At 43.8% G+C, this 24996-nt stretch overlaps 1 protein-coding gene and 1 long non-coding RNA gene across 3 annotated transcripts in view; both read left to right on the forward strand.

Annotated features, from left to right (window-relative positions):
• The window catches only part of PREX1 (phosphatidylinositol-3,4,5-trisphosphate dependent Rac exchange factor 1), a 220779-nt gene that overhangs the window by 55084 nt on the left and 140699 nt on the right, over positions 1 to 24996 (forward strand). The window lies entirely within an intron of this gene.
• LOC307218117 lies at positions 3798 to 11404 on the forward strand. Of its 2 annotated transcripts, XR_013839788.1 has the most exons (3): positions 3798 to 5810; positions 6107 to 6378; positions 6939 to 11404. It is a non-coding gene; the product is annotated as an uncharacterized lncRNA (long non-coding RNA). The 2 variants fall into 2 exon arrangements; XR_013839789.1 differs by lacking the exon at positions 3798 to 5810 and having other exon boundaries at positions 5897 to 6378.

Consider the following 24996-nt stretch of genomic DNA (forward strand, 5'->3'; position numbering starts at 1 on the left):
GTTCCATCATCTACAATGCAGGGATAATAGTACTGACCTACTTTACAGGGCTGTCGTAAGGATTACTGATATTACTTCTTTGAAGCCCTCAAAGGTGCTATGTAAAGAGTCTAAACTACATGTTACTACAGCAGATCTGTATTAGACTGTGCTTCATAATAGACTGTGCAAAAGAATGTAACTTAGCTTTGAAGCTGAAGCAGGGAGATAATTTTGCACAGAGAAGCAGAGGGCAGGGGAGGACCGAACCCTTTTGCTGCCCTCAACAACCCCTTCCTCTGGCTGCTTACCTTGTGGCTGGGCTTATTTTCAGCAGGCCTGGAGCCAGTGCTTGGCATGGTTAGACAAATGCTATGGCTTATCCAGGCTATTGCCAGTTCCTGACATCACCTTTCCCTTTGCTTTTTTGCATGGTGGGTAAAGTGCATAGCAAATGTGCTGTCTGAGGCTGCAGCACAACACCCCACCCCCACAAGGGCTTCATTTCCCCAGAATGCCCCTGGTCCTGCTACATCACGATTTTGTACAGGCAACAACCATTTTATGCGCATTCAGTATGTGCGCAGCCGTGCACAGCCACAAACCCAGAAGTAACTAGAAAAACGGGCAAAAACGGCCCTAAAAGAGTACAGAAAGGGCAAAAGCAGCATGAAAACAGCACCTAGCAATCCCACAAGCCTTTGCAAGTGCAATCTCAGGAGCCATTGCACCGACCATTGAGGCTTGGAGGGAGTGATTGCTACCATTTATGTCCGCCTTGGTAGGCACTGCTGGTCTTTTAAAAGGGGTTTTCTAGGGGTTTCAGAGGTATGGAGGTTGTTTTCAGGCTTTTGAAATGGGTGTTTCCAGTATATGTGATTTCACTTAAACGTGCGGTGCCTCAGAACATAACTCCCCATGAGCTAGGAAAAACCGAATGAAGGAAAGAAGAGGTATGTGTTGCCACCTCAGAAGCTTCATGGTGTGATGGGTCCCAGAGCACACTCTGCTCACAGACCTCTCAAATGTGGTGGCAACACTGATTTCCAGCTTCAGAGGTTCTCCCCCAATGCTAAATATGCCTTCTAATACATGATACACAATTGTAGTCCAACCCTATGCACACCTTGGTCTTATCATATACATAATCCCGCTCTTAGCCTTCAAAATTTCAATAGTTACTATAGGACCTGGGTATATTGGAAATAATCTTTTTCTGTATGTTTATCTTCACACACGCCCATCGTCATCTAAAGCTCATGAACTAGGGAGGTGAGGCTGGTGTCAGCTAGGAGCAGGGCCTTTTCTTTTGTGGCACCCAACCTATGAAATACCTTGCCTAGCATCCCGATGCTGCTTCAGGTGGTTGGTGAAGACTGTACTCTTTAAAAAGGCCCTAGGTTAATCACATTCTCCCCCCCCCACCCCCGGCTACGTCCTTTGTTACTTTTGCGCCTGTTAGATCTGTTAAACAGGCAGAAAATGGTTAATTTATCAATTTGACTGTATATTGCAAGGGGTTTTTTTTAGGGATTATGTTTGTTTTATTCTGTTTTTATTGCTTGCCTTGAGCATCCTTGCAGGAAGTGGCAGACTAGAAAACTTTAAAATTAAAATATTTATTTGGAAATCAGTCTAAACATAATAAATACAGCATACCACCAAGTAATGGTGCCTAGGAGGCAGCCTTACACCCAAAGTATTCTTAGAGCTGTGTGTGTTTCTAACATGCTGCAGAGGGATTCTTGGTGTATGGGATGAACAGGAATAATAATGCTCTCATTTTTGTCCTTTCTGCAACTGGTATACAAGGGGCAGGGTTATCCTTTAAGATATGAACTAATAACGCTGAAGCCATTTTTTACACCAAGTGAGCATGTAGGGTTGTCTGGCTCACTTTCTATTACCACAGGTAGAATTTAATTGCCATTAAATTTCACAGATCTCAGACCTGCTCCAAGGGTGGGACTGGAGCCAAGGCCCCGGGCTCTCCACCAGGACCTTTGCCCCCCTATTTCTTACATAAGCATGCAGCACAAAGCAGAGCAGGTCTAATTGCCGAAGCAGATGTAGTGGCTTGTGCTGTCCTCAAATGTGCTTGTGCTTTGGGCACTCATGAGTATATTTAAGGCCACGTCAAAAGCTCAGTCGTAAATAGAAGGGGTTCTGGTGCCAAGAGAGCCTCTGGAGCTAACCTTAAATTAGAGGTGTGGCAGCTTCCAAAACATTGCAGAACCATTTCCAGGGGAGAGGAATGCCTTAGTAGTACTATACGGAATACCACCAGTTGTGCCTGCATAATATATGTAAACCAGAGACAACAAGGTGTGCGAATGCTTTCTAATACAGTGGTACCTCGGGTTAAGTACTTAATTTGTTCCGGAGGTCCGTACTTAACCTGAAACTGTTCTTAGCCTGAAGCACCACTTTAGCTAATGGGGCCTCCTGCTGCTGCCGCACTGCCAGAGCACAATTTCTGTTCTCATCCTGAAGCAAAGTTCTTAACCTGAAGCACTATTTCTAGGTTAGTGGAGTCTGTAACCTGAAGCATATGTAACCTGAAGCGTATGTAACCCGAGGTACCACTGTATAGGAAGTGCAATTTTTTAAGTAGACTGTGGATTTCACAGATTGTGGTGGTTGCCTTCTGTAAGATGCCAAGAGTGTGTCTGTAAGGGGGCAATGTGTAAATTGGCACCAAGGGAACATGCTGGCAACGGCTCTGGGGGTAGTATCCTAGCATAATGTGGTTCCTGCTTTTGCCATTTATTTCTTCAAGGCAACATGCATGGTTCTTCCTCTCTTTCTGTCGTCACAGCCACTCTGTGAGTTAGGTTAGGCTGAGAGATAATGACTGACTCAAGATCTCCCATTGATCCAAATGGGCCAGTGACTTGACCCAGTTTAAGGCAGCTTCCCTTTCTCTATCCATGCCACTGTGGTATCTCTTGGCTAACCAGAAAGGCAGTCACTCAGTTGTTGTTAGGGTGACGGAACCAAGAAGCCACTCTGGGGCGAATTTGTGTGCTCAGCACTTTCAGCACCTTTGATCCAAAGCACGATAGTTTTCACCTCCATCCTTTCTGTGGGATGGCATCTTGCCCTTTGTGGTTTCCCCAGTTTCCTCTGGAAACGAGTTCCCACGCTCAGCCTGCTGCCGCTAGCTAAACTGGAGAGAAGGTCCAGAAAAGAAATGCTTATGAAATGGATAAGTGAAACAGGAGTAAAACAAAATTATGAGATGATGCAGGCAAATGTGAGGGCTGTTTCAAGTGTTTCTACAAGGTTTCTTAATCTTTTAGTAGCACTGGATTTTTGTTTGGGAGGCCATTTCCAAAGACTGTTAAGAATGAATGAAAACAGACTGCATGGTGGGGTGATGGAGCTAATGTGACCTCTCGGAAGTGGAGTCACTACTGTTTACTGGGAGGGAGAGAGAGAGAGACAGAGAGAGAGACAGAGAAGGAGTAGCGAGGTAAAAAAAAAGTAAAGAACCCCTGGACGATTAAGTCCAGTCAAAGGTGACTATGGGGTTGCGGAACTCATCTCGCTTTCAGGTCGAGGGTATTGGCGTTTGTCCACAGACAGCTTTCTGGGTCATGTGGCCAGCAGGACTAAACCGCTTCTGGCGCAACGGAACACCGTGATGGAAGCCAGAGCACGTGGAAACACCATCTACCTTCCAGCCGCAGCGGTACCTATTTATCTACTTGTGCTTTCAAACTGCTAGGTTGGCAGGAGCTGGGACAGAGCAATGGGAGCTCACCCCACCGTGGGGATTCAAACCGCAGACTTCCGATCGGCAAGCCCGAGAGGCTCAGTGGTTTAGACCGCAGCGCCACCCGCATCCCCTCCGGAGGAGCAAGGCAGCAGGAGGTTAGCACCAAAGTGTCTTGGGTGTCATTTGAAGAAGTGGTCTGCAGTGATTTGAAATGGTGGGCCAATCTACACTTCTAAATAACAATTCATTTCTATATCATATGAGTTTAATTGTCCTGGCCTTCTAGGCATCGCGAGCAAGAAATACCTATGTCCCTTCCCCTTCTCTGAACTGCAGTTTCCTAAGTTTATATATAAAATATACTTCATGTTTGTAGTGACATTCCCAGAACATATTCCCAGGCAAAGGAATTCCGTGGAAGAGCATCTGCTTTGCAAACATAAGATCCCAGGTTTAATCCCTGGCATTTCCAGGAAAACTGGGAGAGACTCCTGCCTGAAATCCTGGAGAGCTTCTGCCAGTCAGGCAATACTATGCTAGATAGATCAATGGTATGGCTCAGTATAAAGCATCTATGTGTTCCCTTTCCATACTCTTCTCCGCCACCAATGCAAGCTTCTCTACTGATGTAATTGCAGGTTGGAATTAGGATTTTTAATGGGACTACAGTAAGAGGGAAAGGGTTAAATTCTCCTTTGTCACCCCATGCATTTTGGATACTGCTTGGACTCCCCAAAGCTGTTTTTTTTTAAAAAAAAAAAACATTACAAAAACAAAAACCATGCACCCGTTAATTGCATTAGCATGTTAAATGCAACAACTAGTTTGGTTCCTTCCCTGATTCTCCACCCGCATGATCATAAAAGAGGATTCTGTTCTCTTTACCTCTGTGCAACACCCCTCCTCCCTTCGTGTATCTTTTGGGGGACAGTTTCCTGTTCTGGAACAGGCTTGGCAACAAATCTCTGCTTCTTCTTCTTCTTTTTTAATACACGTAAGCGTTCAAGACTAACCTCATTGTTCAGCTCCGCTTGTAGCCTACTGAGACCTGTGGGCCATTGTCAAGGGCAGCTGCATTTGCTCATTACAAGAACCCCAGTCATTAGTGCATCAATTCAAAGCTCTTAATACAATCCCTAGTTCGCAATTATAAATCAATCTAAATATCTTTTCAAGTGAAACTGCAGCACAACTCGCCTGGGTGTATTCGCCCGGAGGGGATGCTGTGGCTTCCAGTCAATGAATATATTTGTAACAGCATTTTTTCTCCACCCCATCCTCCCCTGCTCTCAAAAAGCACTACAGTACTGTACTCGTTTTTTCAGGCTAAACTGTGGCAAGATTGCACATCTTTCCAATTAAGGGTTTTCAGTGCTAAATAAAGCAAAACTATGAAATACATGTTTTAACCCGCTGCTTCCCGTGGAATTATTTGATTTCCTTCAGACAACCTATTGACCAAGCAGTCATCCTCATTTGCTTGCACAAAGCTTATGCGGTGGTTAGACTGTGTCCAGTCTTTTTAGAACATTTGTTTATGGGGAGGTTATACAACAATGATTGTTTGTCCTGTGTTCATCCTGATTTTTTGGCAGGGTGTTTATACATCTTCCTGGTAGTCACTTGTCCGCTCCACACTTTCCAAACCATATAGAGTCTAATTCTTATTCTAAAGTGGATTTCTTGTGCTAGAGCAACAGCTTGCTTTAATCCCCTTTAACTGCTGAAACCTAAATTTATGGTGTGAGTTTTACTCTGTTCTGCAAAACAGTAACCAGTCTGGAGATATTCTTAGTGAGTTTTATATGTAGAAATCTTTGCAGTTAAGTATATTTATATACTTGAGTCTGGGAGAATGAGCAACACCAAAATTAAAGCACACCAGTACCAACTCTTTTTAAAGTGTAGGTTTTATTTATTTTTAGGAAGTGAAAAACTGAGCAGCAATAAATCCCCACTTTGGCCTGTCCTTGGGCTTTTAAAAGGAGCTTGATCAGCAGCTCTCCATGACATGGCCATAAACAAACATCATAATCAGCTGAAGACTGCCGATTGAGCTGCTGTTTAAGGCAGATGAGCAGAGCCTGCTAAAAAAGTTGGCAGCTCCATTGTTGTGTGTATATATGTGTATATATATATGTGTGTGTGTGTGTGTGTGTGTGTGTGTGTGTGTGTGTGTGTATATTATCTCTCCATATAGATTACTTCAGAGATCGTTTTATATCCTTTGTATATCAAGTAGGTCATTGTGTTCTGACCCCAATATACCTCAAATATCTGAAGCCCACTCCATGGTGACTTGGAGCAGAGCTTTCAGTGTAGCTGCCCGTGTTCTGTGGAACAGCATTCCTGGTGCTTTCCAGAAACAATTTTCTTCCAACAAGCTTTTTCAGTTGGATGAAAAAGTATCTGTCTACATGTTCATTCTGCATTGTTATTAAGCCTACACTTGTTTTTGTACTGTTCTTAAAATTATTTAGCTGTTTATAAGGATATGTTTGTAAATTACTTTGGAAGATGAGTTACAAATTATTAAATAAAACTATAATAATAAGAGTATGTCTTCCAGCTTGGTAGCTACAATATGTTATGCAAAAAGCTTGATGGTGCTTGGCATATGATCAATTTATGCTAAGCCCTGCTTAGAGTCAACTCAGTGAGATCAATGGAGTTATACCGTATTTTTCGCCCTATAGGACGCACCTTTTCCCCTCAAAAAATGAAGGGGAAATGTGTGCGCGTCCTATGGGGCGAATGCAGGCTTTCGCTGAAGCCTGGAGAGCGAGAGGGGTCGGTGCGCACAGACCCCTCTCGCTCTCCAGGCTTCGCGGACCTCTCCGCAAGCGGCAGGAGCGCTCCCACTGCTTGCGGAGAGGTGCCTGCATGCCGAAGCCTGGGCGCACTGAGCTCAGCGCGTCCAGGCTTCGCGGACCTCTCCGCAAGCGGTGGGAGCGCTCCCGCTGCTTGCGGAGAGTTGCTTGCATGCCAAAGCCTCCGCGCGCTGAGCTCAGCGCGTCCAGGCTTCGCGGACCTCTCCGCAAGCAGCGGGAGCCAGCCCTGGGCTCCCACGGCTTGCAGAGAGCTGCCTGTTTGGGGACTGGGGTCGGGGGAAGCTCGGGCCTCCCCCGCCCCAGCCCCGCGCCTGGGGAAAAAAATTTTTTCCCCTTTATTTCCCCCCCAAAAAAACTAGGTGCGCCTTATGGGACGGTGCGTCCTATAGGGCGAAAAATACGGTAAGTTATTGATGACTGACTGTTCTCCCTTTGATTTTAAACGGTCTACTCTGAGCATGGCTAAGCCTGGATCTAATTCATAATTTCCAGCATTTCTGCCATACCTTTCCATTTGCAGCACAACTAAGAAACTTACAAACCGTAAAAACGTTAAATCAAACATCAATGCCTTGACAGTTAAAATGATCAAAACACAATTACAACACAGTATTTAAAGCAGCAGTTAGCAATTAAAAGCCATTTAAGAAAAGGAATACCCTGAAAACACCCCCTGGAAATTTCAGTGATTGTCTGGGAGCAAGCAGTTGTGGGTGTTTGGGCAGCCAAATGTGAAAGAGGACAAGGTTCCTATGCATTTAATAATTCGGTAAAAGGGGAAATCTCAGCAGGGGTAGCCCACTATGCTGAAATTTCCTGTTCCACACAAGTATTGAAGATGCAGGGGCAGCTGGCACAGTGAGGTGGCGACACGACCCTCCACACAGCAGAATTGGGGCTGAACACAGGCGAACTGTCAGAGCCAATTCAGTGCCCCCATCAGTGCAGCCCTGCCCTTGCCACAACAATATACCACCATCCTGGTAAGTGGCAGTAATAGTGTTGCTGGGAGGGGAGCAACGTGGCACTGCCCATTCCTACAGGAGCCCTGTCCTCCTAGCGGCCATTACTTAGGAAGGAAATTTGACTCGTTCTCCCCATCTTTCCAGGATGTACACTCACAGATAAAACAGGTAAGAGGAGAGCTAGCGCTGGCTCTCTCTTCACCAGGCGCACTACTGTGATTTCTCTTTTAAGTGGAGTGATCCCGGGCTGATTTTTCTGGAAAAGCAAGTGTTTCAGGAACTACTTAGGGCGACAGCTTTCCTCTGGACCTTGAGGACCTGCCATCTGAAATGTTTACATCCACTCCCTGTAACATTTCATATTAATTCCAAGGATCTTTTCATTATACTAGGCTGCAGTGATTAAGCCTCTCACATGCATCTTGTCATCTCAAGTGCTGCCTCATGCATTTTGATTAGATTCACTGTGGTGAGCCCTGGTGATGACCTTGAAAAGAGTCGCAAGCAGAGCATTTGCTTACAAATGCAGAGAATTCAGAACTGTATTTGTAGGAGTTGATTGGTTTGGCCCTCACTCATATGCTTGACCAGGGTATGGTCTGGAGACACATGGGGCTATCACCTTGCTGAAGCTAAGCAGGTCTGGGTCTGGTCAGAGCCTGGATGGGAGACTTCCTGGGAACGGACCGTATGAATACTGCCTTGAGTTCCATGATGGAAGAAAGGTGGGTTATAAAAGTGAAAAATAAAATGTAAAGATAACTAATAACTAATAAAATAACTATCTTGAGCAAACGTTACTGTAGTGGTGATATATGAGCAGTTTTGTTCACTCAGTCTTGGAAGACATATATGACAAAGCATGACAGGAGGCCAACATTAAAAGCTCTAGTAAGGTAGAAAGTGTTTGTGCTAATCCCTAGTTGTAATCTAATTGCTGTGAGTCTTCTAATCCCCCTCCCCCAGAATTCAATTTACAGCTGGCATGCGTGAGGGATGTTATCGGGCCTGAGCTGATGTGAGTGATTGATTCTCCTTTCAAGTTTGCTTCTTTTTTTGAGATTTATAATACTCCATTCTCTGCCAATAAACAATGTACAACATGGGGAAAAATTGATTGATTGAAAATGGATTAAACCCCCCAAATCACAGTAACAGTTTAGAGCAAAGCAAAAAAACGAAAACAAACAAAAACCCTTTTATAGTTAAATCACTAACTATAAAACCAAGCAACTTATAATAAAAACACAGCTGCAGAAATGATAATAAAATTCAAGCAATAAAAGATAAGCTACTTTTTAAGTCTTTCCCTAGCGCTACATGAGTCTGCCTAGCTTTCTAGTCCATTTACCTAGAGTGAGTAAAAAGAGCCTGCCGACAACCAGACAAGGAATCTCTTGAGAGAAAGTGAGTGTATTGGATACTGTATTGGATGAATGGGTTCAAAGCCCACCCAGTCATTATCAGCATCGACAGATGTATTATGAAAAGAGATAGGACTGGAGTGTGAACCAGCAGACCAAAAGCTGATTTATCATTCTTGACCTTCCATGCTTGCCCATTTGGTCTCTGCTGCCATGACTGCAGGATTGCCCACCTGGGAGAAGAGGCAGGAGAAGATGTAAGTTGAGATGGCAAGGCTCACCCACTTGTGTTCAGTGTTGTCTCTGGAAAAGAATAAGCTGACAGCTTGTTCTCAGGGCTTTGAGCTCTTTCTTTTTACATTACATTGGTCTCCAGCCTGAGTGGCCTTTCTCAAAGTTTTTGAGCGAACATGCAGATAATAATATTTTCCAGCTTTGGGAGACTCTATTTAGAGCTGTATGGTTACTGTTTTGCAAAAATTGATGCTTCCAGGTCACTTAAAGCTAATGTTCCTTTGGCAAAAAAGCATTTCTTTCTTTGTCAAGAGGATATGAGCTGCTGGCATTCCCCTAAGCTGGTGGATACTTTGCAGGAGTGGAGTAGTTAGGCTCATTCCTTCACCTGGCAGATCTTTTAAAAAAGCTCATAGTTGTCCCCTCCAGTGCTTCAGGAATCTGGTTGTCTGGATCTCATTGGCTGCAATCCTTTCTTTGCACATTTACTTTGTAGTAAGCCCCGTTAAACCGAGTGAGACTTGCATCTGAGTAAAGATGCATAATATTTTACTGTTGGAAGTATCTGTCAGTGGTGGAATTGCCCCACTTGGAGACATGTTTGGGGAAGAGCTGTAGCTCAGTGCATCTCAAGCATCTCCTGGTCAGCTGAGGACAGGGAAAGCAGGCCTGCATTTTCCTGGGCTCTGTAGGAAGGAAAGCCTTCCTTGATGGTGTTTCATGTGGACACATTGGCCAGTAAAAAAACACCCCTTCTTTATCAATTAGTGACTCATATACAAGAGCTGTTGGTGAACCTCTTTCTCATTCCCATCTACCCTAAATAAAAATTCAGTTACCATCAGAGAATACCATAACGAAACACTGAATTTGGCTCAGATCATACATTAAAAGGACAGGCAGTAATGATGCAGAAGGGAGTGATAAAAGTTTTAAACGTCTGTTGAACTTAAGTGATTGAGGTTTGTACAAGTGACGCCCTAGGATCAGTTGGAGGTAGAATCTGCTTTAACACCCCCCCAAAAAAACACCTGGCCCAACTCTATTAATTCAACAAGATGTATAGTCCCTACTTCTTTTATTGTTGAATCATAAAAAGACTGCCTCGGTCGTCTACTTTTTATATTTTTAATTGCAAACATACCACATGTTATTTTCCCTTTCACTCATTTCATTTCATTTTAAAGAACAGTTGTGTTTAAAGCTCAAAACTGCTTCAGGGATTTTTTTTTGGGGGGGGGGGTAGAAGGAGAGCGAATTCCATGCACCAATTCTTGGTGACAGCCAATTCCATGCACAAACTGCAGCTTTTGGTCCAAAACGGCAGAAGTGGTTTTTTGGGGGGGTTCTTTTTCTGCAGAACTCGCCCTTGGAAAGGAGAACTCCCAGCCCCCACCCCGATGCACACATCTTGCACATTTTATAAAATAAAGGTTTGCTCTGAGATTTGGTTAAAGGGCTCTGACGTTGTGACATCGTCATCATTTTATTATTTTATCCCGTTTCAAGCATTTCTCTGTTTTGCTGGGCTAGGGAACCTCCCTTTGTAGCTCTCGCCAGTTCTTGGCTAAAGTGCAGTTGTAAGCAAAGTTTGTTTTCCTGACATGTTGGTTTCTTTTTGGCGTTATTAAAGCTACATCAGAGGTTATTTCCCCACTCTAAGCTCATCAAAGAGATTGTACATTTTCATTTATTTATTTTTTAAAAAAGCTGTATCTTGACATTGGAGAGAAAAATTAAACTGTTTAGAAGTTATGAAATTCAACCCTTTAAACATTATGAAAGCTTTATTGTGTATCTTAAAATATTTTCTTTCTTGTTACAGAGGGGATGGACTCTATGAGGCCTGTTTGGCTTCACTACCAACTTCTTACAATTATAAGAGTTAGATTAATTGAAGCAGTGCTGTTTTAGAAGAGGAATTCTGCCTACTCTCTCTCTCACAGAATAGGGGATGCCAACTCCAAGATGGCGCCCGCAGTGATTTTTGCAAGCATTGCTGAAAAACAAAGAATTTCCCCCTTCTAAATTCTTTTTCAAAGTCATATTTCAGCCAATTAATTAACTGAACTAATTAATTCAGAGTACTCCTACCATGAACCTAATATTGTGCAGGTTTAGAAAAACTTCTGTTGTCCCATTGAAAAGGTTGCCACACAAACAGACCCAGATGCTTTTGGAAATCCAGTGAGTTAAGAATTATAGACTTGAGTAATGAATATGAATTAGTGGCTTTAGTATCTTTTGTGTTCTCTGGGCCCATAAATCTTGGTTGGTTGTGATGACATTGTCTAGGGTGGGATTTTTTTTTGAATTGTGTTTCATCCAGGAATGCACAGAGGCCTGCCAAATCTCTGTCAGTGGTGGAGCCAGCACAGGAGCAAAGCATCAGCCCTTTTTTTTCTTCAAAATTTTAGAATATGGGACTTTACTTATTTATCTTTAAAATGTACAAGCTGCTTCTCTTTGAGAAATATCTGAATCTATGTACCTAAGATAAAAGAGATACCTACAGGACTCAAGTAGTCAACTAAAAACAATCACAAACCAAGAGCCGAAATACCACAAGAAAAGAAACAACCCATCAGCACTGGAGAGGGCCCAAGACCTGAGGCAGGAAATCAAAATGGCCACCCTCCAGGTTCTGTAAATATAGAATCAACAGATTACAGTGCTGTAGTTGACTATTTGTTTTCCCCTGATGGAGTCCCCAGCTGGTGGTTTGACACTGGTTTTTTCATGCTGCCTAACAGTATGACCTCCTCTGTACTGTATTTCGAAAAGCCTCCCCCTCAAAAAATAGAGTTTTTAGTTGGTACTGAAATGCTTAAAATGATGGCACCATTTTAATACCTAAAATGGCTGTTGCCCCAACTGAAAAGGCTCTGACCTGTTCTTTTGCAATTATCACCTCAGTAAATGAGGAAGGCCTTACATGCTAACCTGAAGGGGAGGCAGACATATCTTGGAGAATGATAAAATATATTCTTCATCATTGCAGTGCTTTGCCTTTCTGAAAAAGGGGACCTGTGATCTCATCATCTGGAGACTTTTCAGGGCTGACATTTTGAAATGGGACAGGATGTAGGGATTACCCTCTTGCTTGCTTTTCTCCTGGTAACAGTTATGATAGGATCAGTTCAGCAAATACCCAGGGTATGCCACTGCCAAATCATAATGGGGTTGACAGGAATTTGGGTGATGCTTGGTTCCCAGCAATCATACAAATGAGAAAGGCAACAATAACTAGAGTTGACTGGGATAAAACTAAAAACCACACCGTAGCGCCAAAATACAATAAAATTCTAATGTAGTCAAAAATACTCTGTCTGAACAGCCTGGGGGTATTCCAATAACTGATGAGTAATTCGTTTCAAGTGGTTTTGGCATGCAGATTTATGTACTTGGGAGAGATGGTTTCAGGAAGCAGTACGAAATAAAGAAATGGGGTCTATAAGTAAGCGATCTTGATTAGAGAATATTGGGGGGGGGTGCATGAGGAGACACCAAATCCCTGACATTCTCTGTACGTTTTAGTCCCTAATTAAAGTCATTGTATACAATTAAAAACAAAAGATTGGCTGTAAATGTGAAGCTCCCTAAAGGCTGCCGATTTCCTTATTTCTTGCTTAGAGGTGTACCTAGCTGCAAGGAAGCTCTATTGGGTTAAGAGGTGTGGCAAAATAGCATTATTGAAATCTGTCCCTCTTTTGTTCTTGATTTAAAAATCCTAAAATTTGGAGTAACTTATAAGGCCTTTCAGCAGCCTCAGTTGTAAGGGATCGAATAGCAAAGAGCAGCTCCCAGCCTACCTGAAATGTTCAATAATTGACTAAGTAGCCCAGCCTACCTGAAATGTTCAATAATTGACTAAGTAGCGGAAGCGACACGATGAATGCTGTGTAAATTAACACTATGATAATAAGCATCTGGCACTGTCAAAGGGGAAGGAACAGTTACCTCTGCGGTTTGAGGTCAAAGCTGTCTGAGATCTCCAACACTGGCCTACTTCACTCTGCAGGTTTTAAATATTGATCCAGCATTTAATTATTGGTAGAAAGAGAGAACATCCAAGCTAGTGACCAATATTGATAGGAGGACTTCTGTGTTGGATAAACATTTGCATAGGTAACCATTGGGGAAGGCAAAAGTGAATCCCATTGAGAGTAACTTCAGCATTACAAAAACAAAACAAAACAAAACTGTATTTGTTAAGAAGAGCCCAGTAATTACTTTGTATAATTGCAGCTGTGGGTAATTATATAATTGGGTGAGCATGTAACAAACGGATGGTGACAAATTAAGTGAGTTCTTTAAAACACTCTTTTAAAATGCTGAAATGTGCATATAGAGATTATATGTGAAAAGCACACATTTTGAAATGTCTGCTACAAAAATCCCTGTTTTCGATCCTGCAGCATTTGTTGCTCTCACATTCTCAAACTTACTTCTGCAACTTTTGAGGGCCAGAAACATAAAACAAAAATAGGGCTTTCAGAAGTCTAACAAGACTTAATCGACTGCTTAGAAGTACCTCTTGTTTCTATTAAGTTTTCATGCCAGATTCTGTAATTCTGAGGAATGCAGTGTTTTGGGTTTTTTTCCACAGAATCATAAAATCAAAGAGTTGGAAGGGATCCTGCAGGTCCAATCCCTTGCAACAATAAAGCCTGATGCATAATTCTGCAGAGTGCAGCATAGTCATTTTATTTCTGTTGTGATCCTACGAGTTCTGCATAGCCAATCCACACAGGCTATATAGATGGAGGGAGGCTGGGAGAGAAAAGCAAAAGTGTGCTGTCCCCACCCCCACTTTTTTCTTCTTTTTTGAAGGACTATATATACACACCAGACACAGAGAGGGGATAGCATGACTTTCATTTCCTGTCTTATAGGGACCTTGTTCAATTTCACTTCTGCTATCAAAAGTAGGGAAGTAGAGTGACAAGGCTCTTTGCACACATCTGCACGGTGAAAAAAAAATCTGGAGAAGCCTCTTAAATGGGGGGTGGGTTTTGCACAAGGGAACCCAAGATTATGTCTTTCACCTTCCAGCGCCCCAATTTTGCCTTCCTACCTAAGAGAATTTAAGTAACGTGGACGGTTTCAATTTCTATTGCAGAATTGGCTGCCACGAAAAAAGGTATTCGGGGAAAATATGGAGAAGCTCTTTTCACTCTGAAGCTTTTTAATAACCTGCAATTTCTTAAAAGAGAGGGGAGGGGAAGAACAAGTCATGAACTGGCAAAGGCAATAAGGGATCGGAGTTGTTGCATCTCTCATCGCTTGCCATGTTGTGTATGGGAAAACTGGGGAAGTGTCCTCTTCCTTAACTGTTAAAAGTAAGTCACACTCAATCCTGCTTTATATCTGAACAGAGTAGGCATGTGAAAATAAGCACATATTTACCACCATCCCATCTAGCTCAGCCCTGAACATAAGGCCAGAAATAGGGAGTTGAGCATATAGCATGCAGGCTATTCACCCTCCTATCCCAGTGTTTACTACTATATGACTCCCCAGGGTCTCAAGTAAAGGTCTTCCCCATAATCTGCAACCAGATCCTTTTAACCTGTGATGCAAGGGATAGAGCCTGGCACTGGCTGTATGAGAAACAGGTGACCTTCCACTGAGCTAATGATCCAACAAGAGTTATAGCCAGTGCTTTTTTTCCTGGGGGGACGCAGGGGTACACATACCCCTAAACATTTTGTGAATCTTTGTACTTTATCTTTTTACTTTATTTATTTCCCCCCGATTTGAACTATAAAATGGTGATTTTATTGAGTGAAAAAAAGCACTGGTTATAGCATACCTGCATTTTCCACCTTAACCATTGCGCTCTAGAATTACCGGGAGAGATAAGGCAATCGGAGACAGGAAGGTTTCAAAGTGGCAGAAACTGTGTGCAGGATGCTGTTATGAAACAGCTTTTGCAGAGTTCATAGGTAGAACTTTGCAGCTAGAACAGGGAGCATTGTGTCATTGCCGCTGTACATATTCAGTCAAGGCTTCCGAAAGCCTCCAGAGAAAAATGGGTCTGGCTATTGTTTTGTTTGCTTGTAAACTTTTTGTTTTCATTCTGTTTCTGCTTTGATATACACACATACACAACTAGGGGAAGATTAATTTTATTCCTCAACATAATTAGAGAAAGTCAGATGGAGGGTGGAGGAATTTTCAAAGGGAATATATTTTTAAAGGGGGAGAAAATAGGGTGGCCTTTTTTTTTTTTTGGTTCGCTTTGAAATGTTCTCCAAGTTTGAAACTTCATAACAGGGTCAGTAAGTGTGATCTTTTTTATTTTTGTTTTTCTCCCTCGGATCCCTATTTATAGCTTTCAGATGTTGGCAGGGTGGAACAAGTTATCTCCTCCAGGACGTTCGTTACAGGTCTGTAACGAGAACCAGTCAAGCCTGCACTGACCTTTAAGATTGTGTGGCATTGCATCGCCTTGCAAACTCCACTCTCTTTAATAAATAAAGAAGCACTATAGGGCTATTTGTGCATCTCTCAAAGAGGGACAAAAGGGTCTACAGTTTAAAGTATTCTTTCTGCTCCAGTTGCTGAAATTCATAAGGGTGCATGTGGTCATCTTCTGAAAGTGATCATTGCTGTGCCGTGGTTTGATTTCAGAAGCTTTATATCTGACCAAGAAAATAGCACTATGCTCCTCAGTTGGAAGTACAGTGGTACCTTGGGTTACATACGCTTCAGGTTACACACGCCGCTAACTTAGAAATAGTGCTTCAGGATAAGAACAGAAATCGGGCTCCGGCAGCGCGGCGGCAGCAGGAGGCCCCATTAGCTAAAGTGGTGCTTCAGGTTAAGAACAGTTTCAGGTTAAGTACGGACCTCTGGAATGAATTAAGTACTTAACCTGAGGTACCACTATAAATGGGAAATTTTTCTAGCAAATGATTATATATACATATTTGAGACCTTGCATCCAAAGTGTAAGTTACTTATTTATTATCACAATAGAATATAGGGTGGCAAATACAGTTAAAACTATTACAATTAGAAAACAAGTAAAACAGCTCAGAATGGATTGGGACAAATTAAATTCAGCAAAAGAGGTGGGTTCTACAAAACAAAATGCCTTAACTGATACAAACCTGTGTGCTGAAACACACATGCACACAGAAGAAGGATACTGGCAAGCTGGAATGTGTGCAAAGGAGGGCAACAAATATTATCAAGGATCTGGAAACCAAGCCTTGTGAGGAACAGTTGAAAGGGCTGTGTATGTTTAGCCTGAAAAAGAGGAGATTGAGAGGAGATATGATCGCCATCTTCAAATATCTCAAGGGCTGTCCCATGGAAGAGGGAACAAACTGCTCTGGAGTGTAGGACTCGAACCAATAGCTTCAAGTTACAAGAATGGAGATTCTGACAGTAAGAGCTGTTTGACAGTGGAATGGACTCCTTTGGGAGGTTGTGGACTTTCCTTCCTTGGAGGTTTTTAAGCAGAGATTGGTTGACCATCTGTCTTAGATGCTTTAGTTGAGATTCCTGCATTGCGGGGGGTTGGACTAGACAACCCTTGGGGGTCCCTTCCAACTCTATGATTATGTCATATATGCCTGTAAAGGAATTTATTTTATTAATTAATTTATATCCTGCCCTTCCTCCCCAAGGAGCAGATATACAATATAAAACAAAAACAATGCAATTTTTTTAAAAAAATGTTTTAAAAACAATTACAATTAAACAAACAAAAAGCAGTTACAGTTAAAAACGTAAGAGCAAATTACAGTTAAAAACACACTTCCATCCAATGATCTCAAGGTTGCCAGGAATGGTATTTGTCAGCCACTAAACCCCTGGGTAAACAGAAATATTTTCAAATTCCTCCTGAAAGTTGAAAATGATGGAGACAGGCACAACTCACTACGGAAGAAATTCCACAACTGGAAAACTGCCACTGAAAAGGCCTTGTGTGGGGAAGTGTAGTTCCAGTGATTGAAGTGCTCCTCCTGGCCTCTCTTGACAATCTTAGGACTTGCCCTCGGCCACATCTCTCACTGGCCCTGATCTGCACCCTCCTCAGGTACTTTTGTCTGGCTGAAATGTGTCCAGCCCAGCCTCTTTACCTGCCTGAATGGGGTAAAGGTAAAGGACCCCTGGACGGTTAAGTCCAGTCAAAGGCGACTATGGGGTTGCGGCACTCATCTCGCTTTCAGACCGAGGCAGCCAGCATTTGTCCACAGACAGCTTTCTGGGTCATGTGGTCAGCATAACTAAACCGCTTCTAGTGCAATGGAACAAGTGACGGAAACCAGAGCTCACAGAAACGCCGTTTACATTCCCACGCATTTATCTACTTGCACTGGTGTGCTTTTGAACTGCTAGGTTGGCAGGAGCTGGGACAGAGCAACGGGAGCTCACCCCGTTGCGGGGATTCAAACCACCAACCTTCTGATCTGCAAGCCCAAGAGGCTCATTGGTTTAGACCACAGTGCCACCCACATCCCCCTGAATGAAGTATGAGGAGACAGAGAGAGGCATGCGAGAGAGGCATCCAGCTTTTGCATGGCTAGAATGTCACCAGCCATTTTATGCCTCTGGGCCTCCCAGTCTCTGGCACATAGGCTCAGAGATTGCCCACAAAGAAGGTCCTCCACCTTTGATAATATGTGAACCTGGCTAGCTCCTGTGCCTGAAATCTGCTGGAACTTATTTATCCCCAAAAATTATACACCACTTGATTGTAATAAAACCTCTAAGTAAAACCTCTAATACTTTAACCAATAGGTTCATTGAGAGTCCTCTAGAGAGGAACATATTCATGGGGAGACTTTCCAAAGGAGGTCAGGAAGCCACAGCCAAACAGAGCAGGTAATGCTTTATGCTTTATGCTTTCCCGTCTTGCCTGTCACAAGGCATAGAATGAAATACGTGAGCTATAAAATGAGCTCTACTCTAATTGTCCAGCCTTGGTCCTGCTTCATGCTCACTTTGGGAGGTGGGAGGGGAACCAGCTGGTGGAGAAGGGTCCCTCGAGTGCTGCAATGCGATGCCAGATGTGCATGCAGCAAGCAGGGGTTGGGGATAGCATCTTTTTGCTCATTTGTTGCAGCTTCAAAGCATTGTTTGTTTCTGCCCTGTTTCCTCTCTGCTTTGGGATGCCAATTTCCGGTGTCTGGTTTGTGGTCACTCAGTGGTAGATAACGGCAAGCTTTTGTTTGCATATTTGTGGCGTGGTATCTGTTCTGCAGAGCAAAGGCCTGAGCAAGTCTTGCTTTCCGAGATTCCCCCACCCTTTCCCCAATCTTCTGCCTGCTTCTGTTTGGCACGGCTTCCTTCAATGCAGTGCACCTATTCAACTGAGCCTATATCATTTGTATCACTGTAGCTTATCCTAGGTCAGCAACCTAAGGTCCATGGGCCAGAAGTGGCCGGCGGAGCTCGTTTGACCGGCCCCCGAGCTGCCCCCGAACTGAGCCACCTGCTTGCGCTCTGTGCTAAACCGGCGCAGCGTGGCATGGGGACTTGCTTCTGTGGCGCCGGAAATTGCATCTGCACATGCCGAAAATCACAGGTGCCCATGCTCACGCACTCGCACAATCCGGCCCACGGAGAGATCTCTGTGGGACTGATCCTGCCCAGGCAAGATAAACCTTGCTGACCCCTGCCCTGGATTACTGTTGAGCTCTTCACAGGCAGGATAAATAAGCAGAGAGTTGAAATACAACCCCCATGAAATTAGGAAGGTGCTAGCAATTTGTTATTTTAATCACCTCCTTAAGACTTTTAAAACTATTATTCAGCCAGGCTTTTTAAGCTTAGCATTATTTTGTTATTGTTTATGCTACTTTTACTGATGGATTTAATGCACTTTCACCATCTTAACCTTGTATTCTATTTCTTTTTTTTTTACACTGCCATGATGTTTCTGAATGGTAGATGGCTTTCTTTAAATAAAGCAAACCAAACCAACTAGGGTTTGAGTGTATGTGTCCTCCTGAACGAGAGGCTCCAGCAGCCAGCCTTTAGTGTGTTGTCTCTTGCACAAAAGCTCTGAGTCTTCGACCAGGCTAGGTTCTATAGGTCAGTGAGGTCCTGCCCTGTTTGACAAATAGAGGGTGCTGACTTAACTGCATGGTCACCAAGTGTGAAGGTGATCCATAGATTTGTAGATAATTTACAGTAGCTAAGCTCTTCTAAGAACACATGTTTAATCTTTGTTGTAATACCTTCTCTGGTAAGACACCATTGCTAATCTATATGACAAAAGAAGGTGCTAATTGAAAGAGAAGGTCACACAAACAAGGGGTAAGTGGCTAGGGATTAATGCTATACTTGGAAAAATACTCATCAAGTGTGGAATTCTTTCGGGACTTGCACCTTCCAGTTGCAACAAAGTCTGAGGTAAATTCAACATTTGACCCTCCCATGTGCCCTGGTGCCCTGAGTAGTTTCGAATGACCTAGTGGAAAGCTGACCTCACAAAACAACAGGGATGTCATACCCTATAATATCCTTTCTTCTAGGCTAGTGTGGCAGCTACAGTATCTAGCCTTCCCTTGGTTTATCTGTCCAATCTAGCATCTGACCACCAGCCTGTTCATGACCAAACCTCCTGCCTCCATGATCGTTGACTTACCTGTGTCACACCTGGATGTTGTGGCAACCAGTTGCAAGCTGGCATGACGGTAGGGGAGCCTGATGGGACCAGGTGTCCTGAAAGTGCTACACAGGCTGCTAGCGAGCTACTGGGCCCATGTTCAAGGTGTTAATACTAGCATATAAAGCCCTAGGTAAAGGTAAAGGGGCCCCTGACCATTAGGTCCAGTCATGACCGACTCGGGGGTTGTGGCGCTCATCTTGCTTTATTGGCTGAGGGACCCAGTGTACAGCTTCCGGGTCATGTGGCCAGGATGACTAAGCCGCTTCTGGCGAACCAGAGCAGTGCATGGAAACACCGTTTACCTTCCCGCCAGAGTGGTACCTATTTATCTACTTGCCCTTTTGACGTGCTTTCGAACTGCTAGGTGGGCAGGAGCAGGGACCGAGCAACGGGAGCTCACCCCGTTGTGGCGATTCGAACTGCCAACCTTCTGATCGGCAAGTCCTAGGCTCTGTGGTTTAACCCACAGCGCCACCCGAGTTGGCCATATAAAGCCCTAAAAGCATTTAAATATTGAAAAGAGCACCTTCCCCAATATTAACCATCTCTGACCCTGTGATCAGCAGGTGAAGCCTTGTTGGTTGTGCTGCTGCGGGAGACTGCCTCATTGGCATTGCTTTGTGACAATGCCTTTTAAGTGGCAGTTCCTCATTTGTGGAATGCCCTCCCTTGCGGGGGGGTATCTGTCTCCTCTGTTGTTGACTTTGAGGAGGAATTTTAAAGCATTCCTGTAAACCCAGTCTTTTGATGGCAGAAAGATGCAGTTCTTGTCAACCATCAAATCACTGTTTCTATTCTTAATTAGATTTCTTTTTAAAATGTTGTAGTATTGATGTGCTTGCCACCCGAAGCTCTTTCAGGAGGAAGGGTGGTATATAAATTGAATAAATTGAGTAGTAGTAGTAGTAGTAGTAAAAATGAATGAATGGGTATTGGAGTAAAGGAAAGATATGGAGAAGAGAACTTCCAGTTTCTCAGCTAAAATGATCAATCATGACTCGGGAAGCTTTTAGAGGCAAACAGTTCTTCTGTGTCTACCTTAGTCACACAGGAGATGACAATGGGAAAGTGGATGTGGACATTTCTCCACAGTTCCTGTCCTTGGCTGGTCCTCTGCACTGCAGATAAAGTTCTGGTTTTGATCTGAGAGTGCATATAATTGGTACATTGCGCATTGACTTGCAGTAGTTGCTCACTGATGGCAGATTTCACAAATCCGTAAGATAGCCAGTACGTTTCCACTTTAATTGTGGGAAGTGATATTAAACCAATCTATACACTGCTCTCTGAACCTCATAGACCAGGAATGAGGAATATGCGACTCTCTGGGTGCAGTTGGACTCTAGTTCACATCAGCACCAGCCAGCTTAGCCAATGGGCAGGGATGCTGGGAATTGAAGTCTAGCAATATTTTTTTTAAGATCACAGGTCCCTCCACTCTATTAGCAGGGGTTTAAAAATATCCTCCTCCTTTTTATACCATAAGACTGGGTAAAAGGAATATTTAGTATGCAAAGTGTATTATATCAGAAATAATTAGGACTCCTACACCACAGTTAGAATTCAAACATTAGAATTTCCCAGTAATTACACTGATTTTTTTAAAAAAGATAAATTGTCTTCTACAGACTGGAATAGATCAAACTTAAAGAACAGAAACACAAAAGCTTTCATTCAACAGAAAGCCATGTGCATTTGACCTCAAGTATTGGTGGATAGGGAATATAAAATTCCCTAAAGAATTCCACACTTGCTAAGCATTTTTCTAATTATGGCATCAATCCCCAGCCACTTACTACTTGAATGTGTGGTCTTCCCTTTCAGTTAGCACCTTCTTTTTGGCCTATGGACTAGCAACTGTGCCTTGCAGGAAATGTATTACAGTCAGATGGCTTTCCTAGAAAAAGTAGTGAAAATGTGTTCTTAGAATAACTTAAATAGCTGCTGTAAATTAACTAGAAGTCTAGTTCTAGCTGCAGCCGCACCTCCAGGAATTAATGCCCTGCGCTTAAATTAGAACCCTCTGTTCTGCAAATGGATCAGAACCCCACTGACCATATGTCCTCCTTCTTTACAGTTATGGGAGTGCAAGCCCTGCTAGAATTGGTTCCACTTGGAAGCTCCAGACCAGAGCTCTTGAGTGGAGCTGATTCCCGCAGAAAGCGGGGCTTGCAGTCGGCAGTAAGTTCAGCCCAGCTTTAAAATCGTTAAATCCCCCATGCAAACACACACACACACCAACCTCTTTGAAAACACTATTACACTCAATTGATAGCTGGCCTCTATTGCAATTAGAAGTAGTTCATTGCTTCCATCTATTCTGGAATCTTAGCAGAACTGTGATGTGTGAACCAAGCCAGAGGGAAAAGGAAAAAAGCGGATGTGTGTGAAGGGGATATTTGTGGAAGGGAGACCTTGTTTGGGTTTAAAATATGAACATTGCAAAACCTTTTTATAGAGGCTCTGTGATAGGATGCACTCTTTTTCTACAACTTTTTATCTCCCCCTCCTCTTCCAACTGCCTTGCAGTAAAGCATGGTAAGGAACGACTTCAGCAAATCAAGGCTGTTCAGGCACACAGGAAATAGGAAAAAGGGTTGATCATGATGAAAGGACTCCTCTTGGGCAGCTGTACCTGCAAAATGGAAAATAAGACTGTGTCCTTTTGAAGGAAAGCATCTAGACCATTCCTGGCTCCAGGTCTTATCTAAACTGACCTGCCAGGATTTCCTGCAATAGCACAGGCAAAAGCAGTTCCAGGCTACCAATACTATGTTTATGTAAGAGTCATTCAGACAGCAGGGTAGATTTCTCTTAATATTGTAGGAGGGCTGTGCCATTTTTTAAAAATAAAAAAATCACCTTACTTGTCATTTGAGCCTACTGGTTAGAACTTCACACTAGCCGCATCGTATGCAATGCATTCCTCTCCCCCTGAAAACACACTGTGATTTTATTTTTTAAAGCTATCCTTCCTTTTGACCATATGAGTCAAAAGGAACTTTAGAATAATTGTTTAAACAGGATTATCATAAAAATAATGACATATTATTTTTAAAGAATATGTAGCAAAAGGCAGCACAGAAAGCGGCTGCAGTCAAATGCAGGCATACTTTGTTTTATCACACCACAGATATTTCACCTTACGAGGATGCGGGTACAGATACAGGCAACCCAGCCCAGCCCCCTGCCTCCGCCACCCCTTTTCTAGCAACGGGAGAGGAGCTGGCTAGGTCTAAAGCCGGGTTTCCCCCCTCCTGGAGCCAGCAGGGCCTGGCTTAATAGACTGCAGTATACTGCAAACATAACTTTTATATGCACTGGGAAACAAAAATATTTGTGTGACTCACTTTATTTGCAGTATTCAATTTATTGCTGTGGTCTGGAACCGAACCCACAGCATCTCTAAGGTATGCCTTTAAAATACTATTAAATCCTCCCTTCCTCCCTCTCCCCCTCCACCCCTAGGTGTCAGGACTTGGAAAGGGAGTTAATTTATTTTTTACTTTTGTTGCCTGCCTTTTCCACAAGGAGCCCGTGGTATGCAGTTCTACCTCTGTCTTCAGTTTATCCCCACAACCAGCCTGTTAGGCTAAGAGATAGTGACTGGCCCAAGGCCACCCAGTGAGTTTGTAACTGAGTGCAGGCGCATCCTAGCCTGGTACTCTGCCCACCACCCCACACAGTTCCATAGATGGGGCACCACCACTGAGAAGGCCCCGCTCCTGGCTGCCAGTCACTTTTCCTCAAAAGGAGCACCTAGAGCAGGGGCTCAGTTTAAAATCGTAACTGTGGGAAGGCTTGCATGGAAACAGGTAAACCTTCAGATATAAGGATGAATGTCTTTTTATGACTTTATAGGTTAAAAATAACACTTTGGATTGCACCTGGAGTGGGGGAAATACGGTACAGACAGCAGAGCACTGGCAGAAAAGGATCACTTCTAGCTGACTCCGTTAACATGCCATTTTTGCCATTTTTCTAAGCTAGCTGAAGTTTCCATTGCAAAAATATGCAATGTTCTGTCTTATCGGCAATCAGGTAGTAATGACATTCTCTGAAATTAAGAATCAGCAAGCAGCGTTCTCTGAAAGAGATTAAAAATCTATAAACAGTTGGGACCTTTAATCAAAAGGAAGAGCAAAACAGAGATAACTTTTCAAAGAGTTCCTCTTATATGTTTTAAACTGTTTTTATTTTTTGCTTTGTTGTACCACCATAAGCGGTGGTTTTTAACCATGTACTTTTATTTTGTTTTGATTTATTTTGGGTTGGGTTGGGGTGGGGTGGTTGGGGAGTGGGGTGGGGATTGGTTTTGTTTTCGTGTAATTGTTTTTGTTTGTTTGCTTTTATATTCTGTAAATGGAGGCGAGTATGAGGCTTGGGATTCCTACTGTGGAGGGGCGAGGGAGGTATGGCGGTGGGGGCAGATGTCATAGGCGAAGGGGATCGAGATACGGATATGCTCGTACCCCTTCCAATCTGCGCCCCATCCCGAGAGACGAGGGTAGGGTGAGCAAGGATTACTCACCTCCGTCACTGGTGTTGTGCAATGCCAGGTCTATAGGCAACAAAACCGCCACCCTGCGAGATTTCTTCACCTCGCAGGGGGTTGACCTGGCATGTGTGACTGAGACCTGGGTGCGCGAAGGGGATACTGTTACCTTACGAGAGATGGCGCCCCCGGGTTTCTCCATCCTTCACCAGTCGCGGACTGTGGGCCGGGGGGGAGGGGTGGCGTTATTAATCCGGGAAGATTGTTCTTTCAGGGCTCTACCATCGCCATCGATCCCCGGCATTGAATGTGTTGGCCTAGTGTGGGGCTCCGAGGTGAGCTTGGCTGTCTGGCTGGTGTACCGGCCACCTAGCGCACCAGCAGCCACCCTGTCAGGCCTGCTGGAGGCGGTGGCCAGCTGGGCCTTGGAGTTCCCTAACCTATTGGTATTGGGGGACTTCAACATCCATGCTGATGCCACTCCCTCCTCACAGGCTCTGGACCTGGTGTCTTCCATGGCGACACTAGGGCTCTCCCAGTTTGTTTCGGGCCCCACACATCAAGCAGGCCACACGCTGGATTTGATCTTTGGCGTCGGTATAGATGTGATCATGTTTCCTTCGATGAAGGTGCCATGGTCTGATCACTATGCTCTGAAAGCCAGGATTGACGTTCCACCCCCACCCTGCTTGGGTGGCGAGCCAATTTGGGCTCGCCCGCAGAGGCTGATGGACCCTGATAGATTCCGTCAAGCCTTGCGGGACCTTTCTCCCC

Source organism: Podarcis cretensis (genome assembly GCF_951804945.1).
Source record: "Podarcis cretensis genome assembly, chromosome: 6".
Taxonomy (NCBI): Eukaryota; Metazoa; Chordata; class Lepidosauria; order Squamata; family Lacertidae; genus Podarcis; species Podarcis cretensis.